At 34.7% G+C, this 24,470-nt stretch overlaps 1 protein-coding gene across 6 annotated transcripts in view; it reads left to right on the top strand.

Annotated features, from left to right (window-relative positions):
* Window positions 1-23,291, top strand: part of LOC149562842 (protein cornichon homolog 2-like) — a 132,486-nt gene extending 109,195 nt beyond the window's left edge. For 2 of the 6 annotated variants that reach the window (XM_089826296.1, XM_089826300.1), the window contains one exon: window positions 22,958-23,291. The gene's annotated coding sequence lies outside the window, so the exon portion shown is untranslated. Of the gene's footprint in view, window positions 1-19,485; window positions 20,228-22,362; window positions 22,766-22,957 lie in introns of those variants that run through there. The other 4 variants (XR_016363998.1, XR_016363999.1, XM_089826297.1 and 1 more) reach the window with 4 other exon arrangements.
* The last annotated feature ends 1,179 nt before the right edge of the window (window positions 23,292-24,470 follow it).

Raw genomic sequence — 24,470 nt, 5'->3', positions numbered from 1 at the left:
TTTGAATCTCATATAAATATGAGAGGAGACATGTCTGTATGGTTTAATCATCATTTAATTAATAATAATATTTTAACTAAGATTATAGCCAATTAGGAAAACTGAGCAGCGGATTGGAATAGTGACTGTCCAAGCTGAATACTTAGCAATAACTATGTAAATTGTCACCAATAGACTTGCCTGGAAATAAAGACATAGCATCTTTTTGGAATGTATGGAATAACTGTAAATATATTATTTATTTTCTTATTTTAATTCCCTTTTCTGTAAGTATGGTGTTTAGGCAGATTTGCTAAGCATTAGCAGCTTACGTCTCGTGGATGGTTGTAGAGACTCAAAATATTTAAATGCTTGGATTAGAAATGTTGCATAGATTAATATGATAGGACTATAGTTAGTAAAATATCTCAATAGGAAAATTAGAAATTAGAAGTTGGAAATCTCCTTTATAGCCTTTATAAGGTAAATATATTAATCTTTTTTTCTTTTTGTCCTATTTTCCCACTCAAACCCTAATTTTCTTTTCTTTTCATGTAATCACTGATGTATTCTCATGACCAAAGAAACTTTAAAAAACAATTTATGATGCATTCTAAAATCATGTAATGTTCTTTTTGGCATAGGTTTTAATAATACACATTAATAAGAAAATTAAAATATAAATAATTAAAGAATAAAAACAAGATTTGACATGATTAAATGTTAGCTAAGTTCAATGAATGGCCAAAAGGCATGAAATGAAAAGTTGTGATACCCTCAAACATGAGAGAGAAGGGAGAAGAGAACATCATTTGAAATGGGGGAGAAAGAAGGAAGAGAAAAGTGAAGGTGTAGATCAATAAAGAATCAACGGAGAAGAAAATAAAGAGTGGCTCCTTCAAAATGAAAAATTGATGAAAGGGTTGTGACTTCTAGGGTAGTAACTCTGTAGGATTGTGTTGTTTTCAAAGGGTTTCGATGATTAGGGGTTGTGACTCTTTAGAAGGGGGGTAATTGTGAATGGTTGTTACCATTGTAAAGGGGCAGGCATGGTGAAGAGGTGCAACTCCTCTCACATTAGAAGATATATGTGGGAGGTTTCATTTAAGGACATCCAAGAGAGATCAATTGAGGAATATATTGTTCTCAAAGGCGAGAATGAAAAGTGGTGACTTAAATTTATATGAAAGATGGTGACCCTTCTACCTATAAAATATTAAAGAGAATTCATTTTAAGCATTCAAAGATGATTTATCGATCGTCTCTCACGAATCCAAATCCTTCATTAATTCCTCAAGAAATCAAGCCACCAATCAATCAGCAAGATCAAGCAAACAATCACCACTTCATGTTGGGATGAAGAATGCATACAATTCAGAAGTCAAGCATCACTTTATCAGATCACCATACATTCAATCATCATTTCCCACTATGTTAAGTGCTTTCATTATATCATCACTTTTCAATCATCTAACCAACAATTACATAATCCTAACTCACCAATACCTTGAATCATCAATTCAAAGGAATTCATTTGATCAATCAATCATTCATATTCATTCAATAACAATCGAAGGATCAATTGGGACAATACATTGAAAGAGATCAGTGCCTCAGTGATCAGAATCAGATCTATTGTAAATCAACAAGCAATAACATTTTTGTTACAAATATTGTGCATTTCATCAGTAAGTCTATGTATTTTATGCAATCAATATTCCTATATACATTTGTAGATTAACACAATCAATCTTTTCATATGCATTGATAGATATTGATTATAATAAGATCAATACTTACGTTATATATACATGTATTTATCCATAGTAAATAAAATGTAAAATTGGGGAAAGTAAGTTAGGAAGACGTAGTTAATTGCCTCCCTCGAACTAAGTCTGCTCCCCACGGGATGGAACTAGTCATAGTTGGTTGTTCTTGCCACTTGTGGAATAATGGTTACTCCAGGAGTTGGACCTAATCATAGTTAGACTTTCATGCCTCTTGTGGGATTTGGATGTTTGTGTGCTCTGGGGTCTAGTTAGGTTAGGTAGTTTATTGTTTCACTTTCGAGTTTCCTACCAAGTTATGAGATAGTTAGCTAGTCATAATGCATATTGTAATCTACTTATTCAATAATTGATGTCTTTGTTCATTATTTTTCAAAATTGTTAATGATTAATTGGGTTTACTTTTTATGATATTGTTGGAATTGTTTCTTTTGTGTACAAAGATGTAAACTCCAATTTGGGCATGTTATAAACCGCTTTGTGGTTTTCACACCTCCCTCCACCCTCTTTTTTTGCTTTAGCAATTACAAGCAATTGTCTTAGGCGGTTTTGGTTAGCAACATTTTTTCAAGTCTTCAAGTTCGGCATGAGTTTGGGCAATTTTGGCTGAATAGGAGGTGATTTTGGTCTTACTCTTGTACAAGCATTTTGATGTCTCATAGGGGAATTTTCGTGGTCCAAGTCCAAGAGGATAGCGGATTTTTTTTTTTGGATCGGGAGAGATGGGTTTCTATGTTGGAAAATTGGATGAAGTTTGTGAGAGAACCGAGTCCTTATGGGAATTTTAGATCTTCTGAAATCCCCCCTTTGGTGGAAATTTCAGATCTTCCAAAATCTCCCTTGTTTGATGGAAATCTTGGATCCCCCTTTGGTGAAAATTTGGATCTTCCAAAATCTCCCCTTTTTGTGGAAATCTGGGATCTTCCGAAATCTCTCATTTGGTAGAAATTTCAGATCTTTTGAAATTTCCCCTTTTTGTGGAAATTTTGGATCTTCCGAAATCTCCCCCCTTATTTCTCCTAAAAAAATCATGACTTGGGCCTTTATTTGGGGGAAAATCAAGTATTGCAATTCAAAAGGGGAAAAAATTGATAATTTTTAACAAAGGATTTTCCACTGCGGTGGACACTTCGCACTTCTAGAAATTTCGCATCTTCTGAAATTTCCACATCAAGTCTGCCAAGTTCGCCATCCTTTAAGGCATTAGAAAATTGGTTTATGGCATGAAGGCAACATCATGATCAAGAGTAGAGCAAGGAATTGCCAAAGAACGCTCAAATGAGAAAATTGTAAGAGCACCATCTCCGATGGAAATTTTGCAACTTCGGAATTTTCCACTCGGTGAAAATTTCACATCTTTTGAAATTTCCGCAGCCAACTATCATCCTTTGTTGATCACCAAAACCATCCTACCTCTCTTATAAAAAAGTGAGAGAGAAAGCGATGAAAATTAGAAATGAATAATAAAAATATTAATAATAATTAATAAATGGTTTTGGATTGTGATGAGATTAAAATTTTCCTCAACTTGGCAAAATGGTGTTTTAAATTGGGATGAATTTTGTTTGTTATTGGTGTGATTTTATTTTCAGATTTCTCCACAAACTTAATGCTTTTCTCCTTTGTTTTTCAATGTGAACTCGACATGGAGAAGTTAGAGGGGAAGGTGATGATCAAGGCCTCAAAACTTTGAGTGGATACTAACAAGAAAATGGCTCAATCTCAAGGATTCAAGTGAGACGGAAGGATTCATGGTCAAGTTATCGACCTGCAAACTCAAGTTGGAATCAAAAGCAAATTCAGGAAATCATAGAGTTCCATCCACATGAGGACATCTTCAATGAAAAGCAAAGGAGATCAAGTTTGCATGTTCATGAAGGTGCAAGTCGATTCCATGAGGAAATTTCAAAGGATGGAGAAAATCACAAATGTTGGGGATACTCTATAGGCCAAGACTCCAAGCACATGATAGGGATGATGAGATGGCAATTGTTTGCCTCCTCTAATCAGAAAATTTCAGTTTCAAGCACACTTCATCACAACATGTTAAGTTTCCTATTTTCTCATTGGTTATCAAAGTCATTTTAATTTTCTTATTGGGCCATAAATTGGTACATTCATGTAATTGGTTGAAAATTGGGCTACCCTAATTATGGTATATGGGAAGAAATTTTGGCCCTTGATCTTGGCCCTTCATTATAATTGAGCAACTATAAAAGGCCAAGGCCTTCTCATTTCTAATTCATTAGTTTGGAGGTTAGAAGAGGTTAGCTTAGAGATTGGAGGTAGTAGAGCGCTAGGAGATTAGAGTAGGCTAGCTAAAAGAGAGACTTGATGAAGTTGTTGCTATAATACTTGTCAAAGTAGTTGATAATTCATTGTTGGTTCATGGTGAATTACTTGTTTTTGCTTTGGAGTGTTGCATGGTTTACTCAATCTTTCACTTGGAGCAAATTTCTTTTCATGTTGAAGTAGCTTAGTTGAATGGGAGTTGTGGATGTTTACTTGTTCGACTTGAACAAATCCGGGCCACTGGCCTCTTGCTGATGGTAAGGGTGCCTTGTGTGGTAAGCCGATGAAAACACTTAAATTGATATTCTATCTTTATTTTGTATCCAAATGATGGGACTTGAGAGAGATTATTGATGTGAAAATCATCAGTGTATTCCTTAGAAGCTTGGACTAGGTGGGTGGAGCCACTAGTGATATTACACTTAATAGAGTCCAAGTCATCCATGATTCCTTTCGTTCCTAGGTAGAGGTAGAAGTAGTAGTAGAAGTTAAGTTTAACCTAAAGTGGAGAATTGGGAAGGTAGAACTTATATTTTCATTGCACACTGTAGAGCCAAATCTTTAGAAGTGCCAGCGTGGTTAAGTTTAAGTTGAAGTGGAGAATTGGGAAGTTAGAACTTATATTTTCATTGCACATTGTAGAGCCAAATCTTTAGAAGTGCTAGCGTTGATATCCATTGAATGAATAACATAAACCCCTTTGTGATAACCTGCATATCACATCATAAAATTGAGTCAAGTCCACGTTGGAACCTTGAAGTCATTTCATGATCTTACCTTGTAAGCTTATCATGAGAGATGACCTTATATCAAGAGAGGATTGAGTGTTTGGTGTTTCTCTTCGAAACATTAAGTATTTGATTTTGTATGTTGTAGTGGAGCAAAACTCACATCAATAAGAACTTTTTATTTCAATAATAAAATATATGTTGCATTTTAATAAAATGAAATTGCCTTTTGGGCAACTTAAATTAAATTTTAAATTATTTCTAGAGTCTTGAAACAGGGATGTGACATTTACCCATGCACCAAAATGACTTAAACAAGGTAAGATTATTGTTTTACTTCAAGAGAAGGGTCCTCTTGGATGCTTATTAGTTTAAATAGGTGATTGAGATCTAATTGGTCATGATTGATTACAATTTCCAGTTTTAGCACTCTCCAAGCTTCACACTCCCATTTGGTTACACTTTCTCATAGGCATAAGGAAAACATGGTAAGGAAGGCTTGTCACTAATTCTCTATTTTCAATCTTTTTTCGGATGGTTCTATGAAGATATTGTAACCTTGAAACTCACCAACATAACTTGTTAGAACATTTCTCCCAACATCAATGCTAATTTCCAATTTTAGGCTAAATGGTGAGAAAAGGAAATCACAAGCAAAATGAAGTTACGAGGCAATGCCTCAAAAGACCATCTTTTGGATGTAAAAAACTCTCTTTTGGTTAATGTTGGATAGACATTTCAACCAAAGGATGCTCTTGCATCATTAACTCATATTAAGAAAAATTTAGCTAAAATAAGAATATAGATGATACCATTGTTCAGGGGAATATGTCCCTAACATGAGGAATCTCCAAGGGAACACCCCCTCGCCATCCCTTTGCCACCACCACATGCCCCTAACGTTTCTTGTAAGGAAATTTGCAAAAAATAATATATAACCGTTTCCACATAACCCATAATAGATTTGAAATATATATGCAATTGAAATCCACATGCAAGAGAATAGACAACATACCCACAAAAATTGTGACACAAGATATATCTTAGGAAAGCCTCATTGAGGGAAAAACCTAGCCTCCAAAAGCATTCATCACCATGTATTATTTAACAAAAAAATACCATTGCAATACAACCACGAAAGCCTTAAAAGCCATAGCCACAAATCAAACAATTCATGTGAACAAGCATGAATCCACACATCCCATCCCATGATTCCAACCTTCACAAATGCTTCCTTGGCAACCTGTCAAGCCTTGTCCTGCTCGACTCTTTCCCTTTTTGCCTTCTATCTTCTCATACCAACAACTACCCTTATGACTGCTTATATAGTAGCAATTCCCACAAAACGAACAAGTGGTATTACAAAAACCATGTGCTACTTAACCCATTGGCCCCACATTTAATATTGAAATTTTAATTTTCTTCGCCAGTATTGGATAATTACATAAAATACTATCACAATGTTACAATACAACTCATTAAGTATATCCCATGGGAATGTTTACATGTTGCACGTCCATCTAGGTGCAACATTACATAATAAAATAAAATAATACAATATAACAATATTATGCAATGTGTGCAACACCCATCATCTCAACAATCTCCCACTTGTATACATTGCATAGGGTCAATTCGTAGCCACATAAATAAACAAGAGAACAATCCCTTCCAGCATATGCACCATCATGGATCAAAGTACACCATGTGCTCCATCCTGGTACCCACAACAAAATCAAAGTATCCAGCATCTCAAACATGAATGAAGCCACCTTCTATTATGCCACTGCCACCAAACATACATAGAAGCCATCCAAAGAGAAAGCCACCCAACCTGTCACATTAAAAGATCATAAAATCCTGTACCAACTGAAATGCCAAGAACAAAAAGCTTGATCTAAAGGTAATCATATGTATCCGTAGTTGTCAAAATATCTATAGCTGAAATAGCACCCACAACAAGTGCCAAACCCATCCAACTATCCATACCTCCAAAAGTATACCAAGTGAATCTCACATTATCAACATATCCAATCTATAACCTGCAATCACAAGCCTCAAGAGCAATCCCTGCCACATATATACCAAGAAGCTCCCACTGCAAAAGATAGTGTCAACTCTATAACCAATCCACTCACAACATTTCAAAGAAGTGAATCCATGTAGTCTCATGGACATCTACAACACATAAACCAATAACCTGTAAAACCAACTCTTGTGAAAAATCTCCAACAATCTCTCAAGATCTCCACAACTAACAGAGGAAAGAGATAAAGGAAAAGCCATGTCATCTCTCACATGACATACATGAGCACAAACTAGTGATCACAATCTCCAACCAATCTCATATCCAATGTAAGTGAAATTGAACATCTAGAAGATAACCAAGACCAAAGAGAAACCATGCAAATCATAACCTGTATCATGTCCTTCTACACACACCTCTAGATTTAAACTGTGCAAGTATGATCTCCTCCATAAAACCTCAACAAGATGCCTCAACAACACCCAAATCATACCATATAACTAATTATGGATGTAAGCCTCTCACAAGAAGATCAGACTCATAAATCATTCCTAATCCACGGAATATGCCCAATATAAAACCATCTCCCAAACTCAACCAGCATAACAATATATGCAAATAAAGATAACCAACGCTAAACCATTTTTCAAATGAACCCTCCAGAACTAACTCATGTACTATAGCTCAAGATCCATATCCATGAAAGACAAACATAAACATAATGCACCCGAGAGAAACAATGGGCTATACCTCTTAAGTAGCAAAACACCGAGTAGACCAAGAGTGGGGAATGAGAATGCTCATCAAGATATCCAAATCTCCAACCAAGACTCAAATAAGAACAATCTCCTCTCAAGTCCATATTAGGTGAATGCCCTTCAGACTTCTTGCTAAAACCATCAAACATCCCAACAAATACTTCTCTAATCCAAGAGAAATCAACATCACCATTGTCTGTAAGTATCCATGAACACTTGTAACCAGTCAATCCATGCCAACTCCAAATGCAACATAGCAATATCATGAAGTATCCAACTTATGATCAATGTACTCAATACCAAGAAACTAAACCAAGATCAATGTCAAAGTTCCAACCATGGCCTCAGGAACATAAACATGACAACATGATTTTACCATCTCAACCAAAGAGATAACATGCTTCATATGAACATACTATAACATGTCACAACTCTAAATGCATATCAAGAGTATACCATGACATAAAAATGAAACCCTCCTAACACCAAGGATAACATGTGAAATGAAAGCATAAACCACACCTTTACTAAGAACCCCATTAGTCTTCAAGATGCAACTATCTCCATACACCATGAAGAAAACCATCTCCACATACCATGAAGAACCGTCTCCACGCACTGTGAAGATAACTAAGAACCCCATGAGTCCTCAAGATCTAACCATCTTCACACACCATGAAGATAACAAGTGCACCATGCAAATGTTAAAGACACTTCTGCAGTAACAGGATCTAAGATGAACCTTCAACATCTGCAAACACTCAATAAATGTATCAGTACCAAGAACTCCCACTCAACTGTGGTATCAAGTAACTCATAGCATCATAAAATCCATCTCCTACATGAAGATCCTCCAAGTCTAAACTCATAGAAGCAAAGTGTCAATACCAAGGGAAACTAAGATCTCCAAACCAAGAAGATATAAACCAAACCAAGAACTAATCTTACACTATCACCTCATTACTATCACAAGCTCCTAGTAAATCGTGTATCCAAGCTGTCTATGACATTATGATGAAAAACCATTATCTAACCATGAGAATCAACCAAGACATCAAACCATCAAAGAACTCAAAGTACACATAATGAGCTCCTAAAAAAAACCCAACTAACCATGATCCTCAACTAAGAAGATATATACCACTATAACCAAATTAGGAATCTAAGTCAATGAACATCAAGGATGTACCTGTATATCCAATCACATCATGTCAAAATCCATGGCACCATGATCACATCCATGAACCGAGCATCTGACTCTCAATATGTCCAACCTGTCAGCATTAAATAGTCAACTACAATCCTCCACCATGACTGTATTTGGTAACAACATCTCATCCCTTCTATATAAAGAAAAATCAGCAAATCATGTGACTTAGGGCATAGACAACCCAAATCCAAGCCACCAATCTGAATATGCATCAATAATGAAAGATCAATGGGCAAAGACAACCCATATTCAAGCCATAAATGCAACTTGTAAGTATAGACCACTTACAACACTGCACAACTTGTAGACTCAACAAGTCATCAGTACATATCCAAACCAAACACTGATAACCATATCATCATAAGACTAATCTGAAATATATACTAAGTATACAATGACATCAAATCCAAATCTCCAAAAGATACAATGCCATAAACTCACAATGTTACCATAGTCAATATATATCACAAACTGTTCAGATTAATATATCACCAAATAAATCATGCCAAACCTGTATCAAATCTAAATCAATGTGTAGAGCTCTCCAAGAGCTTTCTGTTGACTACTCAAAGTCCAAAATTTGACTACGTATGCCCAAGTTATGCCCTAATCTGTGCTCAAAATAAATAACATCTAACTTTTGGGCTCTTAAAACCTAACAAAATGTCAAAATCACAGAACCAAACTTATGCCAAGGTGTAATGATCTAAATTAGCTTTCCAATGCCTATAAGAAGTTTGAAATCCGATATCTTGAGAGAAAGTTATGACCATTTTACTAAGACAGTCTTTTAACCATTTTTTTTTTTTTTTTTTTTAAATTTTTTTGTGACGAAAATTTTGATGGGATTAAATTTGACGGTTATCATGGGCTGAAACTAAAAACTCTTTCATTTCCTTTGAACATGGCCAAACTAGGGCATATTATATATCAAAATATATGGAAACATTGACCCGAATCCAATGGTGAGGTCTGTTTTTGCTCAGGAGGTCATTTCTCTAGGCTCACCCCTAAAACCCTTATTTAAATGAAACATCCAAAAAAATCTTTTTGTCCAACAATTTCATATGCCCAAAATCTACCAATATCTCATCATAATAGCAAATCCAAAACCCTCAGATCTGCAATAAAAACTCATATATCTTGCCCTTTCTTTTATTCTCTCATGCATTCTCATGAATTCAGTCTAGGGTTACAACAATAACACCATAGCTCTGATACCACTTGTAAGGAAACTTGCAAAAAAAAAAAAGAAATTGTTTCCACATAACTCACAATAGATCTGCAATATATATGCAATTGAAATCCACGTGCAAGAGAATAGACAACATACCCACAAAAATTGTGGCACAAGATATACCCTGCGAAACCCTCATTGAGGGAAAAACTCAGCCTCCAAAAGCATCCATCACCATGTATTGTTTAGCAAAAAATAACATTGCAATACAACCATGGAATCCTTTAAAGCCATAGCCACAAACCAAACAATCCATGTAAACAAGCATGAATCCACATATCCCATGCCATGCTTGCAACCTTCAGAAATGCTCCCTTGGCTAACTTGTCAAGTCTTGTCCCGCGCGACTCTTTCCCTTTTTGCTTTCTGTCTTCTCACACCAACAACTAGCCTTGTGGCTGCTTATATAGTAGCAAGTCCCACAAAACCACCGAATGGTATTACAGAAACCATGTGCTACCTAACCCATTGACCCACATTTAAAATTGGAATTTTAATTATTGTCCCCAATATTAAATAATTACATAAAATATTATCACAATGTTACAATACAACTCATCAAGTATATCTAATGGGAATCTTTACATGTTGCATGTCCTTCTAGGTGCAACATTACATAAAAAAAATAAAAATACAATATAACAGTATTATGCAATGTGTGCAACACCCATTATCTCAACATTTTCAAGACGTTTCCTTTTGAGAGGGGACATTTTGCACAAGAAACACCACAGGGGATGTTGGGACCATAGTTCAAAATATCGTTATCGACAATTTATCACTAAAGGCAAGAGGTCATGTATTTTAAAGGATTTGCATTAATTTAATTAGAAATGCTTTTTTTTTTGCGAAATTCAATGAGATGCGTCTAATGAGTCAATAAAGGAGTAAACAAACAAGCCAAGTCTAGATTTATATATAAATGCAAATAGGGTGCAAAATACACCCTCATGTGGAATGTCGATAGCCATAGTTTGATAGTTTGAACTCTGAAGAAAACTAAAAATAAGAAATTTGTCTTTCTAAAACTATAAATAAATACAAATTCAATATCAAAATAGTCTACATCTTCCTCTTCCCCGTCCTAAGAATTCTAGTAAAAACTATTGGAGTATTAGGGGGTGTAGCCCTAGAAGTTCGATGTGGCTAGGTTGTGCCTGTCTCCTCCCTCGGCATGCTTGTCCTAGATGTAGATGGTGTTGACACTGGCAATGAGTCCTCTTCATTTGGATCTTCCTCAATGTCCTCGTCCTCCCGAATGTCTTCCAATCTCACTGCAAATCCACCCTCCTCCATAGCTCGCCTCTCTAAATTGTAGATTTCATCCTTTGTAAACAATGGAGGTTGCTCTTATGATGTCTAATCACAATAAGCATCCATGTCATTTGAGTCAAGTGGACTAGCTGGTGTTCCCTCTGCCTTTCTTATGTGCAATCGAAGGTTATATTGCACAAAGACAAGGTTACTTGTGAATCTAATTTTTCTTGAAATTTATCTTGGAATCAACTTCAAATCCACAAGTTGTTCTAAAATGTTTCAAATCACGTTGTCTCTCCTGCAAACCCATTTCTCCTCTCCCAAACACCACTTTGCGAATTAGAAAATGTCAAATGAATGATTTTTGGACCGTCAAGTCCTATAAGTAGAATACAACTGATAATCGCTCAAATATCAGCAAGAAGTTGGGTTTTTGTCTACGATAAATTCTTACAATATTGGCGATAGTCTTTCGTAATTACTTTACGTATTTTATTGCCAGTCATAACTTATCACGATAAGTTGTCTTATTGATGAAATTTTGCTTATGGCAATAGGAGCTTGCTCTATAGATGAGAGTGATGATAACTCGAGCAGTAATTTAGGAGCTGAAGTTGATTTTGACGCAAAGTTGGTTTGTGCACTAGAAGATCTCAGTTAGTTGAAGAAAGAGTTGGCATTAATTTCAAAAGATAATGCAGATTAATCTAAAGATGTTGAATGTAAACTTGAGATTATTACAAATTCGAAAGTTTAGCTTGAAGAAACTGAAAGGAAGTTAGAAGTTGTCAATTCTAAACTTGTTCCTAAAATCGGAATTGCTTAGAAATTGAAGTAGTTCGTTAAAGAAATGAAATCAAGAAACTATCTATGATGCCTATTAAACAAATAAAACTCTGAGTTACTAATTTGAGTTCGATTCAAATTTCAAGCTCAAAGAACTAGTTCACTGGTACAGCAAAATTTTAGTAAAGGGTTTAGGTTTGTTTGAGTTCGTTTATACAAAAACATTTTGTGTGTGCGCACTTGTGCGTGTGCGTGTGTGTGCGCGTGTGCATGTGCGTGCATGTGTGTGTGTGGGCGTGCATGTGCGTGTGTGCGTGCGCGTGCGTTTTCGCATGTGTGTGCGTGTGTGTTTGTGTGTGCGTGTGCGTGTGCACGTGTGTGCATGCGTGTGCGTGCGCGTGCGAGTGTGCGTGTGCGTGTGCGCTTGCGTGTGTGCGTGTGCGTGTGCGTGTGCTTGTGCGTGTGTTTGTGTGTGTGTGTGTGTGTGCACGTGAAGCCTAGAAGCTTGATTTAAAAATAGAATATCATATTGGATCATAAAATCATATGATTTATACAACAAAAATGCCATAAAATTTCAAACTCGTAATCATAGTATCATGAATTGTAATCATAGCATCATATACTTCACATTCAAGATCAAAGATTCAAAACATTAAAATTAAATCATAAGAACAAGTTTAAGTATAATTGTTTCAAGCTCAACTAATGGAATAAAAATTTATTTATCAAGACAAAATAACCTACTTGCACACCACAAATAAGAATTGGAAGTCAACATAAACCTTTCATTTCCACCTTTTTGAGTTAAGGATGTCAAAACTTTATAAAATTTTTGAAAAAAATGTCACCTGAATGACGTTCATAGGTCTTGGTTTGTTGAAGTTCGTGATTGGCTTGACATGTTTGGGCATGGTTCACTTAGGTTCAATTTGAGAGTCAATTTGTTGGAACTGGGTCCTTAATTTTTTAACCTTGCTTGGACAAGTAGGCAAATTGGACCAGGACCAGGTAACAATTCGTACCCAGGCATGATTCAGAGGGGCTAGGGGTGTACTAGAGTAATTAAGATAAAATTCACAAGAAGTTCAGAAATGCTAAATGATATGTTGGCTCAACAACGAGACACTAGTATCAAAACATGATTAGGATTTGAATAGACAAAACATTAAGTAGTGCTATAGGTAAAAAGAACATTATGGAACCATGAAGTGGTTTCGTGGAAGATTTGACTCAATTCTTTGGTTATTGCAACTTTTGTAGTCAATTTGTTACAAAGTGGTTGATTACAGGGTTATGCCTAGAAGAAGGATCAATTTTGTAAATCCAAATTCTTTTAATGCATTGACAAATTTCAACTTGGTGTTTTTTAAATGTCAGAATGTAACACATATTGTAAGAAACTATCAATTGAGTTTTGTTGGTTCAAGGAACAAGTTATTAGAGAAGAAGGAAACAAAGGTTTGGAGAAAGAAAGAGAACATATCTCTTGTCACTACATTGCATGTTACGAAATAGAATATTGTTGATAATGGTTGTTCAAACCAAATGATAGGTGATAAAAGCAAGTTTTCCACATTTACAGAGTGAAGTGGTGGTCATGTAAGATATGTGGATAGGTCTTTAGTACAGATACAAGATAAGGGCTCCTTGAGTATTAATGGCATGCTGATAGCAGATAAATTGTGGTATGTTAATGATTTAAAATATAATGTATGTTCATGATTTGTGAGAATGGCTACTTTGTAAATTTTAATGATCAAGGATGTGAAATAAGAAAAATTGATCAAAGAAATGTAAGTGCTGAGGGTAAACAATCTTAAAATAATGTGTATGATCTAGAGAAAAAGTTGCAGACAATGAGGTTCAACAAGAAATTATGTCCATGTGGAATCAATTACCTTTGAAACTCCTCGTCAACAGCTTACGAATGTGGCTTTTCTGCACTAAGTTCTTGCATTCAGCAATGAACTTAGGGGGAGTATTTATTATTTTTTCATTTGTATGCCAACTGCTTGTCATTGATGTCAAAGGGGGAGAAAATGTTTTCATAATTTTGTAGATGGTATTGTGTCTTCATGTTATTTGCAAATGGCATTGTGTTACTAAAAAATGTTGTCTCTTCAACTTATTCACAGATGGTGTTTGTAGGTTGGACGAGGAGATTGTTGGCATGTTATTGATGTCAAAATAAACCTAGTTCAAACATATACAGTTCTATACCTGTTTATTGTTACTTTTTCTTAAGATCACTGAAATGTAATAGCACTGCCATAATGTTTTGGTATGTGTTCCAAGTGCAACTATCTCTCTTTATGTTGTGGATGAGATATGGATGGACATGTCCCTTGATGAGACATGACTATTCATTAATATTTAATTAATATAATAGTTTATTATTTAACTGCACACACATATATCACATAGATATTCACACACACACACACACACACATAACTTCAGTCTAGTCTCATGAGTTTTTCCAATTGAAGCTACCAAACATTAACACTCCCTCTTAGCTAGGGAGGATAAACACAAGACATATGTTACACCATTGGTAATATTAACAATGGCAAAAATTTTAGGATTTTTTTATTAGAAGATATCCACTATTTTGATATCACATTTGGTACAGTGAGTATTGGTCTTCCAGAATATCAACAAGTGATATTCACCAAATACTCTAAGAAACATTTTGATATCATGTGTCTGTCTTCCAAAATATCAACACATGCTATTCACCAAGTCCTCAAATAAGGTTTGATATCACATCTGATATCATTAGTATTGGTCTTGCAGAATATCAACACATGATATTCACCAAGTACTCTTTGACTAATGGCCTCCAGGATGTCGAGATGCAAGATATTCACCAAGTACTGTGAGTAATGGCCCCCAGAACATCAAGTCTCATGATATTCACCAAGTACTCCGTGTAATGGCCTCCAGAACATCAATTTGCATAACATTCAGCATGTACTCAAAAAATGTTTATAAGGTATGTGCATACACATTTTCAAATTGCATACCATATTAACATCCACCATGCAAAGTATAATCTATCATGATCTGCATAGTCATCATAAGATATCCATCATAATTAAAAATTAAGTTATTGTAAGATTGTCACCTTTCAAGAACTTCTACAAATACAAGTGATGATCATTTGGAAGTCGTCACTTCCTCATGATGTACATAGTGGGTAGGCCCATTGAATCATGCAATCACACATGATATCGAAATTTTACACGAAATTAGAACTCCCTTTGATTATGATATGATCAAGATCTTCAAAGATCAACATATCCTCTATCTGCTCTTTTAGATGAATGTGCCAGACTCCCTCCGGATTTGATATCAATCATCCTTCGTGCAAGAACATTCTTGAAAAAGATCAAGGAAAATAACTCTTAGTAATAAAAATCATCTTTAATAATTATTTGTGATAATGATTGGAACTAATTCCATTTTGAACTCAATGTTAGGATTTTGGAAACTTAATTACAGTCAATAATTATTTGATTACTATCCCATCACATTTGGAAACCAATCTCATTTAATTATAGGATTTTGGAAACTTAATTACAGTCAATAATTATTTGATTACTATCCCATCACATTTGGAAACCAATCTCATTTAATTATAGGATTTTGGAAACTTAATTACAGTCAATAATTATTTGATTACTATCCCATCACATTTGGAAACCAATCTCATTTAATTATTAATGTTCTTATCCTAGTCAAAATATTATAATGTATTCATAAGGAAATAAAATATATTCATGCATACTTGCCTCAACAGTGACGTGGCTCTAATGTCATTGTTGGGCTACTCATATTAAAAACATATATCAATTGAGATTGTGGTTTGTAGAGGTGATTAAAAAAATCACACTGATTCGCTATGTCGGGCTTGTAGTAACTTTATAACCTTAGTTTCTTTCTGGTTACGTGGTCCTAGAGCTCGTATTGGTCTCGTATATGACGTGTACATGATCCTTTGTTTTAGACTAGTATTGGTTCCTAACAAAATCCTTCAACTTATCTCCATGGTCGATAGTCAATAAGCAATCCTGATGTATGTCTTTGGCTTACTTGACTCTTCTTGAATTGACCCTTATGGGTGATCGATTTTTCACAATTTGGTAATCACCAAGTGCCTGTCCTTTTCTTCCCACTCAGGCCACTAACATTAATGATACCTTGACAATGACCTCGACATCCAAGAGAATCGTTTGCATTAAATCACCTCTACAGTGTTTTGACTTCAAGGGGGGAGATAATCTTCACCGATGTCATGAAAATCACTATGCTTATAGTCATCACATATGCTTGGCACAACTTGAAAATATTGGCCCTCATCTTCAATAGGGGGCTTAACCTGATCAAATGGCTGTGGATAACATGGAGATGATGTATCAAGTTTCGCTGGGACAAAGTAACTGGTGTTGTGAAAACATGCTTCATTATTTCCAAAGATAAAAGAGCTTCCTCAAGGTTTTTGAGTAGATGTTATAGGAGTAGTTATGTCAATTTCTGTGTTCTGGTGAAGATACGTAATCCTTCTCTTAATCATCTCTGCGATTGCCTTACCGATTGCATTTCCCATTCCTTCAACACAATCGTAAATAAACGTCTCTCCTAGTAGAGTTTTTGCTTGTGCAATACAATTCGTAGGACTCCCATGGTTAGTTATGCAAGTCTCAGACGGATCTCAGAAAGAGGTCTCTCTGAACACTGATATTTCTCCATTCTTTGGAAGCTTCAAGTTTTGCTCACTGATACAGCTTGCTTGATCAAATACAAATTACATCTTTCTATTCTAATGATGAAGGCTTGATCAAGATTGATTCTCTATGCTGCTTGAATATATATGTACATGCCAACTTGTCTCTATTGCAGTATGTACTCCAAGAATGAATTCATCACTGTATGAATTCTTTAGATTGAGTTGCCATCATTATTCATAACGTAAAAGACGAACAATGGAATGCTTATACCTTAGCAACCTGGCTCGGATACCATATTTTTTTTTTTGAGGATCACTGCAAACGTAATAGCACTGCCATAATGTTTTTGTATATGTGCTCCAAGTGCAGCTATCTCTCTTTATATTGTGGATGAGATATGGATAGACATGTGCCTTAATGGGACATGTCTATTCATTAATATTTAATTAATATAATAGTTGATGATTTAACAACACACAATTATATATATATATATATATATATATATATATATATATATATATATATATATATATATATATATATATACAACTTAAGTTTAGTCTCATGAGTTTATCCAACTGAAGCTACCAAACATTAATATTTATATACTTGCTGTCATGTCCCCATTTTGGTTGACATCGTTTAGCGTGCCAGATCAGTCTATCACAGGCTCTCGTAGACTGGTGGTGATGTGGAGAGAGTCGACCAGCAACTATTTGGCAGTATTTTGTCCTTACAGTTGATTAGTGATTTGGGCCTACGTTTGTTATAAAGTTGCTTTATTCGGGCCTAGTTTTATAATTTGATGTTGAGATGCACTTTTTATTATAAAGTAATATTTTATAAAAATGCATTTTATTTCATAAAAATATTTGGATGCTTCTAGAATGTCTTGCATTTGATCATCCAATTTGTATTTTCTCCCTTGACATTAGATTGTGATTCAGTCACATAGTCTATTATGGAGCCAAGTGGTTTCAGATAGTCACTAGGTCTTTGGGAACAGAGTCTCCCTTGGATTTTGCATAACTAAGGAGGTGAAATATCCTTTGAAGGGTTGCACATTTGGAGGTGATACTACAGTCACTTTAGCTAGGGCATCATTGGGCCTAAGGCCATTTTCAGCATTTCAGCATTTCAAGAGGCATTTTTAGCAGGGCCAAAATTATAGGAGGCCGTTTTTAGCAGGTCCAAAATTATAAGAAGCCATTTTTAGCAGATCCGAAATTTTAGGAGTCTTCTTTTAGTAGACCCGAAATTATAGAAGGTGGGCATTTTTTGAGGACTATTCATTTTTAGTCATGGATTGATTGTAGGACATCTTTAGAAGGCTTAATTGTTGTGGAAGAAAGATTTATAGCTGCCGGTTCATTTTTGCTACAAGTCTGATCCAATTTTCAGAATTTCAAGATAGAGCTTTGGAACCACATTTTTGTTCATATCTTCCTCATTACTCAGCATATCATTCTGAGTATTTTTGAATCAGATTTCTATTGTCGAGGAGATAAAGATAGGTGCATTTTGGAGTTCCAAAATGCATTGATTTATTTTTAAGGAATTTTTTCAAAACTCCTGGACATTTTCGAAAATTTGCAAGGAAGTACATTTTCAGATTTGGGATGACTTTGGCTTGGGTGTTGGCATCTTCAGCATTGGTAAAAATTATTACAGCCATCTACAATCAAGTTCTTCACTTTTCATTTGGCATTTGGCATATTTTCTGAGAAATGTATGTTTTCAGTTGAGTACAAAATATAGCTTCAGCACTTTACTATTTTACATTGTACTTATCTTAGTTTGCCATTTGGCATTATTGGAATCAAAGGAAGGCTAGGATTTTGCAAGTGAAAGAGTATTGTAATTTTTAGACTATCTATATTGCCAACCTAGGGTTTCATGATTAGCTTATTAGTTTGCATGCCAATTGTTTGACAAAATGTCAATTGGCTGTAGGTTCTCTTTTTGGCATAAATAATGTTATAATTTTGCATACCAAGTGTTTGTATTAATGCCACTTGGCTGTAAGTGCATTAATGCCATCTTAGGTTGCTTCCAAAGTGTTTGTCATAATTACTAGTTGCTGTAGCTGCATATTGCAAGTAGTTTCAGTCACATATATGCATTCAATATTGTCAAAATAAGTTGCACATTCATGTTAGATCATTGTTTAGTCAATTTTCAGTCTTCTTGCAAGCATTCTCATTGATGCTAATCTAGAGTCTTCTTGCAAGCATTTTTATTGATGCAAATTGAAGAAAATAGTTATTTAGCAAACTGAAAAGTTATATCAGTCATATGAGCCTTTGTATGCAAAGTGTTTGAAAATTCTTCGAGCCTTCAATTAGCATTTTAAGGTCAGATTTGAACAATGTCATTACACTTGCATATTTGGTTGTTAGGTTCCAAGTCACATTCAAGATCTGTCATAATGTCTTCTGAAAGATGTGTTGCAGTCGGTATATGTCCAGTTCAGAATTGTTTTGAGCAGGCTTTCTTTTGTATAGACGGAAAAAGTACATAATCACCTCTCGTATTGTCAGGTTTTATAACGTAAACACATGCACCGAATTGCTGATTGGAATTATAAAAATATGTTTATTAGATGTTGACTCACCTGTTTGAGGAGGTTGCTTGTTTGTGAGCCGGATAAGTATTTGGAATACAAACAAACTTTATGTCGTGTATGCAGGTGTGTACTCAGAAGCTCTCCAAAAACTTTAAGACAAAGTGTGTAACAGATGGAAATGATAATCAATGTCATTCTTATTGGGCTTCATAGAACATCATAATCTCGAAGATTCTATAATATTACATGTGGAGGTCATTGGGCAAATGAGTAAAACCTGTCATCAATCAAACATATGTAAAATTGGTTTAATACTCATATGGTTATTAATTAAGTTGGTTTCTCATGCCCAATAAAAAGAAATTGGAACCGATTCCAACTTACATCCCCAGCTTTATAAGTTTTGGTCATTCAAATTGTGGAGTTGTGTGAGGAAATATGTCTCTCTAATGATAGCAGTCCAGTGTGAATTGAAAGGCAAGAGTTACGATGTTACTTCAGGAAAATTTATATGACAACACCTGAAAGCCAGAGGAATAGTTAATGTGTGTCTATGAACAAGGTTGTGCTTGGAAGGATTTCTTTCTGAAGAATTTGGTGTTAGAGTCATACTGCAAAAGACATTTGAAGGATGATGACCAGTTATGGAATGGAAGACAAGAAGTCTGCGGAGAATAAATTTATATCTGGGTTCATTATGAAGACTGAAGTTCAGACACGACAATGTCTAGAATAGAAGCATGACAAGAAATAAAATGTCTGTGAAACAGATATAATAGTTCCAAAAGTATGTTCTGAACTTGAATTTGATAGGTGAACTTTGCATCAGATCTTAAAGCTTTATCAAGTTATTTTGCAGAATCAATTTCTCAGTTTTTATTCTAGTTAAACTCATAAAAGAGACTTTTTTAAAAGGAACTAGTGCAGATCATATGATTGTCAGGACTTTTGTAATTGATTCATTTAGTCTCATTTTTGCAAAGTGATATATTGAGTTTTATAATCTGAATTCAGTCTAAGGATATTTCATAGAGACATGAACAGAAGCATAAAATAATATCAGAATATCAGTTAACACAGTTATGTACATGGCAAGTCACAGAATTGTTAGAATGTTTGAAGCGGGAACTAGGGTATAGTTTGATTGCTAAACAATGCATTTTGTTTTAATTGGTTTGGTGTTCATTTTGGGTGAGCTGATGCTCAGATTGTCTAAGTTGGTGCTTTTGTGATGGAAGAGTTAATCCTCTTGAGAAGAGAGGTTTCTGGTGACTCCTTAGGGTAGGATTTCTTAAAGTTGTAATTGGATTAAAGATTCGTGAGGCTGGATCAGGGCAGTAGATCTTAGCAGCTATTCTCACCATGGTTTTCCCCCGCATTGAGTTTCCGCATCATATTACTGTGCATTGTGTTTAGTGTCTCCTGATTTGATGGTGCCTTCCTATTGTTCTGATTTAATTCTCTGGAGTACAAATTAATTAATTTGAAGAAGACAAGCAACTGCATCAAGAAATTGTATGGAATTTTGGATGACACAAAAGACAAGCCATTGGTGATACTGAAAAGGTTTCTGCGTTCAGTTAGCCAATATTATTGAAGTCCCTGTAGCTACATTGTGGATTAAATGATTTTGTTCATGTTGGTGAGCCTTTATTCAGCCATGCAGTTGCTACCAATTGTATAGAAAAAGATTGATTATTTCACTTTTTAAGTATGCTTATGTATGTTCTCTTATAATTATTTTGTATTGACCAAGCTTGTATTGGGACGCATACCCAGACCCCTGGTATCCATATCGTACTTGCCTAGGTACGCACCCTACAGTCAGACATGCCACATCAACTCACAAATTTTTTCCCCCTTGCAAAATGTTTAAAAAACTGCCACGTAGATTAAGATGTTCGATTTTTGTTTCAGTTTTTATTTTGCATATCAGCTTGCTCTTTATCAAGCATAATTCAATATGTTATCAGTTTGAAACTTTGATACAAAATTAATTACCAGAAAACTACTAAACCTTCTCTGGTTTCCAATGTTCAAGTTAGAACTAGAAGTTTATCATCTGCAATATGTTATATGATTTATGATTTTCTTGTTCATATTTAAAGTTTGCTTTCTTTGTCATGCTTTTGAAGTTTAAACAACCAGCATATATATTATGACTCGTGAGTCATATCTTCAGATTTCTTGTTTTGAGAACCTAATGTCATATGAGTCATGACTCATTTTTTCACATTTCCTATAAAATATCAAAAATTATATTAAAAACAAATTTAGGCATACCCACGTACCCCCATCCTCTGTTTTGAAAAACAGTCGTACTTGTACCCCTACCCAAAGTACCCAAGCACCCCTGCACCTGTGCAACCTTGGTATTGAGTTTTTTTTTTCTGTATTATTGCCATTTAAGAATTTTGGTATTTATGCTATTTGTGTATTGCCATATGACATTTACCTTGAAAGAGCGATTCTGGATTTAAGATTATCTCTCGATTTATTAAGTAATTTGCACTATTGGAAAAGTTTGTATTTGACAATATTTAATGCATTGCAGAATTTTTGTGGTTGTGTTTAATGTATTATGAGTTATGAACAGAATGCTTCAGTTTGTGTCTCTTGACTCATTTAGTTCCGGTAGATCCTGGATAGATTGATTTATCACCACCTGTTAGCCATAATGTTGGAGTATGATTTTGTTCTCTCTTGTTTAAATTTTCCCTTAATTTTTATTGCAATTATATTAAAAAAGAAAAAAACTGAAATAAGGGTTCTCAGCGCTCACATGTAGAGTTGTGACGATCTTGTGGCAGAGTAATATTTCCCTTGTTTCCCTATTACAGTTCCCGTAATTTTTTAAAATTCACTAAATAATTTATTATCAGTTTTAGACTTTTAGTGATTAGGAGGCTCTTGTTTTGTTTGTCTCTGGTCTACAATACGTCTTTATGTGCTTTATGTCTAGCAGTTGAAGGATGACAGATATCTTTCTTTCTTGAGCAGGAACTGAGACCTTTATGTGAAGCATGCACTTTCTCATGCGTTGATCATAAAATCCATAAGTTCTATGTGTTCAAATAATCTTCAGATATATTGATTAGAATATTTTAGTTATTTGGGCTAATCTACTTTTGTTAACTCAACATAAAAGGTTCAGCAATTGTACATTTATACTGCATTTGGTTCTTTCCTTGTAATATAATTTCATTAGTCAGTTTCTATTTACTTTTGTAGGTCCGAAAATTTATGTATAAATGGGTAGTGGTGGGTTTTTCGAAGGACCCAAAACCTTTTACACAGATTAATTCAGATACGGGAGCAATGCCTACCAAAAAGCAGTGACTATAGCACTAAATTATTGTTTTCTTAACTATACTATTGTTGGTTGATGGTTTGCTGAGCCAAGGTACCTGTCATCCCTTGTTTGATCAACTTTGAGATATAATACACAATCCCCTGAAAGATGATATCTGATTAAGATGCAGGAGACAGTAAATACTTTTTACGTTTGAGATTTTAAATGGCAATTTGAGTTACTTTAGATTCCTGAATATATTCATCTGTGCTAAATAATGTTTTATTGCATTATGTTTCGTAGGCAGTTTGCTGAGGCAAGGTACCTATGAACCCATGTTTGATCAACTTTGAGATGGTATACAGAGCTGATGTCCCCAAAAAGAATCTCTGATGAAGATGCACCATGAAACATTGAATATATAAAAAACATTGATATTCTTGATCACAATTTATGTTGTTTTCATCTCATGCAATTTATCTCTGTTGGACAAAGTGCTGAATTCATGCAATTCATTCCCCATCAAATGTTTCAGTTTTAATATTGTTAAAATCTAGACCTTGGGGGCTTCAAGCAAGTATTATTACAATGTGCTTTAACAATCAACCATATTAAAAAATGTTTGTCTTATGAAAAAGGGTACAGAAATATTTGAGCATAGTTTTTTTAGAATTTTCTTTTGCATTTAAAGCTATGGTTATTTAATTCCATTTCCTTGCTAGTTGATTATAACATTATGATTGTTCTTTTGTCAAGGCAGCTTTGTTAGGATTTTGGTTGGCAGGCTAAGTAATGATATCTGCATGCCTCTCCCCATACACATATTTGTAGTTTTAAAAATTAGGAGGCTGATGGAGTTGCATTTGCATTGGAAAACTATTTGGTTTGTAATCCAATTTTGCTTAAAATGAACACAAAAATGAATGAATGAACAAAATCTAATAAAATTTATAATAAATACTCAATGATATTGATTATACTTTTCATAGAAAGTGTCAAAATCAACATTAATTCAGTTTCACTTGAAGCACAATGAGTTACAATGTCAATTAGGCCAACCATGTGTACATGTTGCCTCATCTAAAACGATTTAAGGCAAGTTGTGTACCAATAGTGTCCAAGTCAATAGACTAAAGAGTTAGAACTTGCATCCCCTTTTTGTAGACAAGTTTCTTATGTGATATTATATCCTAATAATTAATGAAGGTTTGTGAGTGAAGAACTTAATGGTGTTGAGGGATAGCACCTGTCATGGTGATTTGGGGGCAACACCCCTAACAAGGTTGAGGGGTAGCTCACGAGAAGTACTCTTATGTTAGTTTTTGTTTAAACAAGACACTTTCAAAATGTTTCTTAAAATAAAATAAAATTTGTGGCCATATGATCGTAGGTCCCTTGGGCTTGCCTAAGGTTGAATTGAGATCAAACTTGTACCTAGATTAGATCAATACTTATGGAGGCGAGGTTTTACTAATGGGTCTTGTAAGAATAGAACTCTCCTATTAGAGTACAGTTGTCTTGGATTTTACATATATTAGTGTTGTGTAAAATACCATAGAGTTTTGTCTAAATATTTTTGGAAGTTAGTGACCTAGGTCTCTTAATATCAAAATCTTCCTTTTTGGATAGCAATTTTGTAGGAAATTAATGACACATCGACTATGGTTAAGGTTATGGACTAAGTGTTTGGAAAACATGACTCCCAATCATATGAGGTTTAGTAGGTAGCTCAATTAATGACACATTGACTATGAATGAAGTGGACTAAGTTTTTTCTTTGGAAAACATGATTCCCAATCATATTAGGTTTGATGGG

Source organism: Cupressus sempervirens, chromosome 4 (assembly GCF_028749045.1).
Source record: "Cupressus sempervirens isolate cs-2001-9-10 chromosome 4, ASM2874904v1, whole genome shotgun sequence".
Taxonomy (NCBI): domain Eukaryota; kingdom Viridiplantae; phylum Streptophyta; class Pinopsida; order Cupressales; family Cupressaceae; genus Cupressus; species Cupressus sempervirens.
Note: the sequence above shows the minus strand (reverse complement) of the source record. Positions and strands in the feature narration are given on the sequence as shown.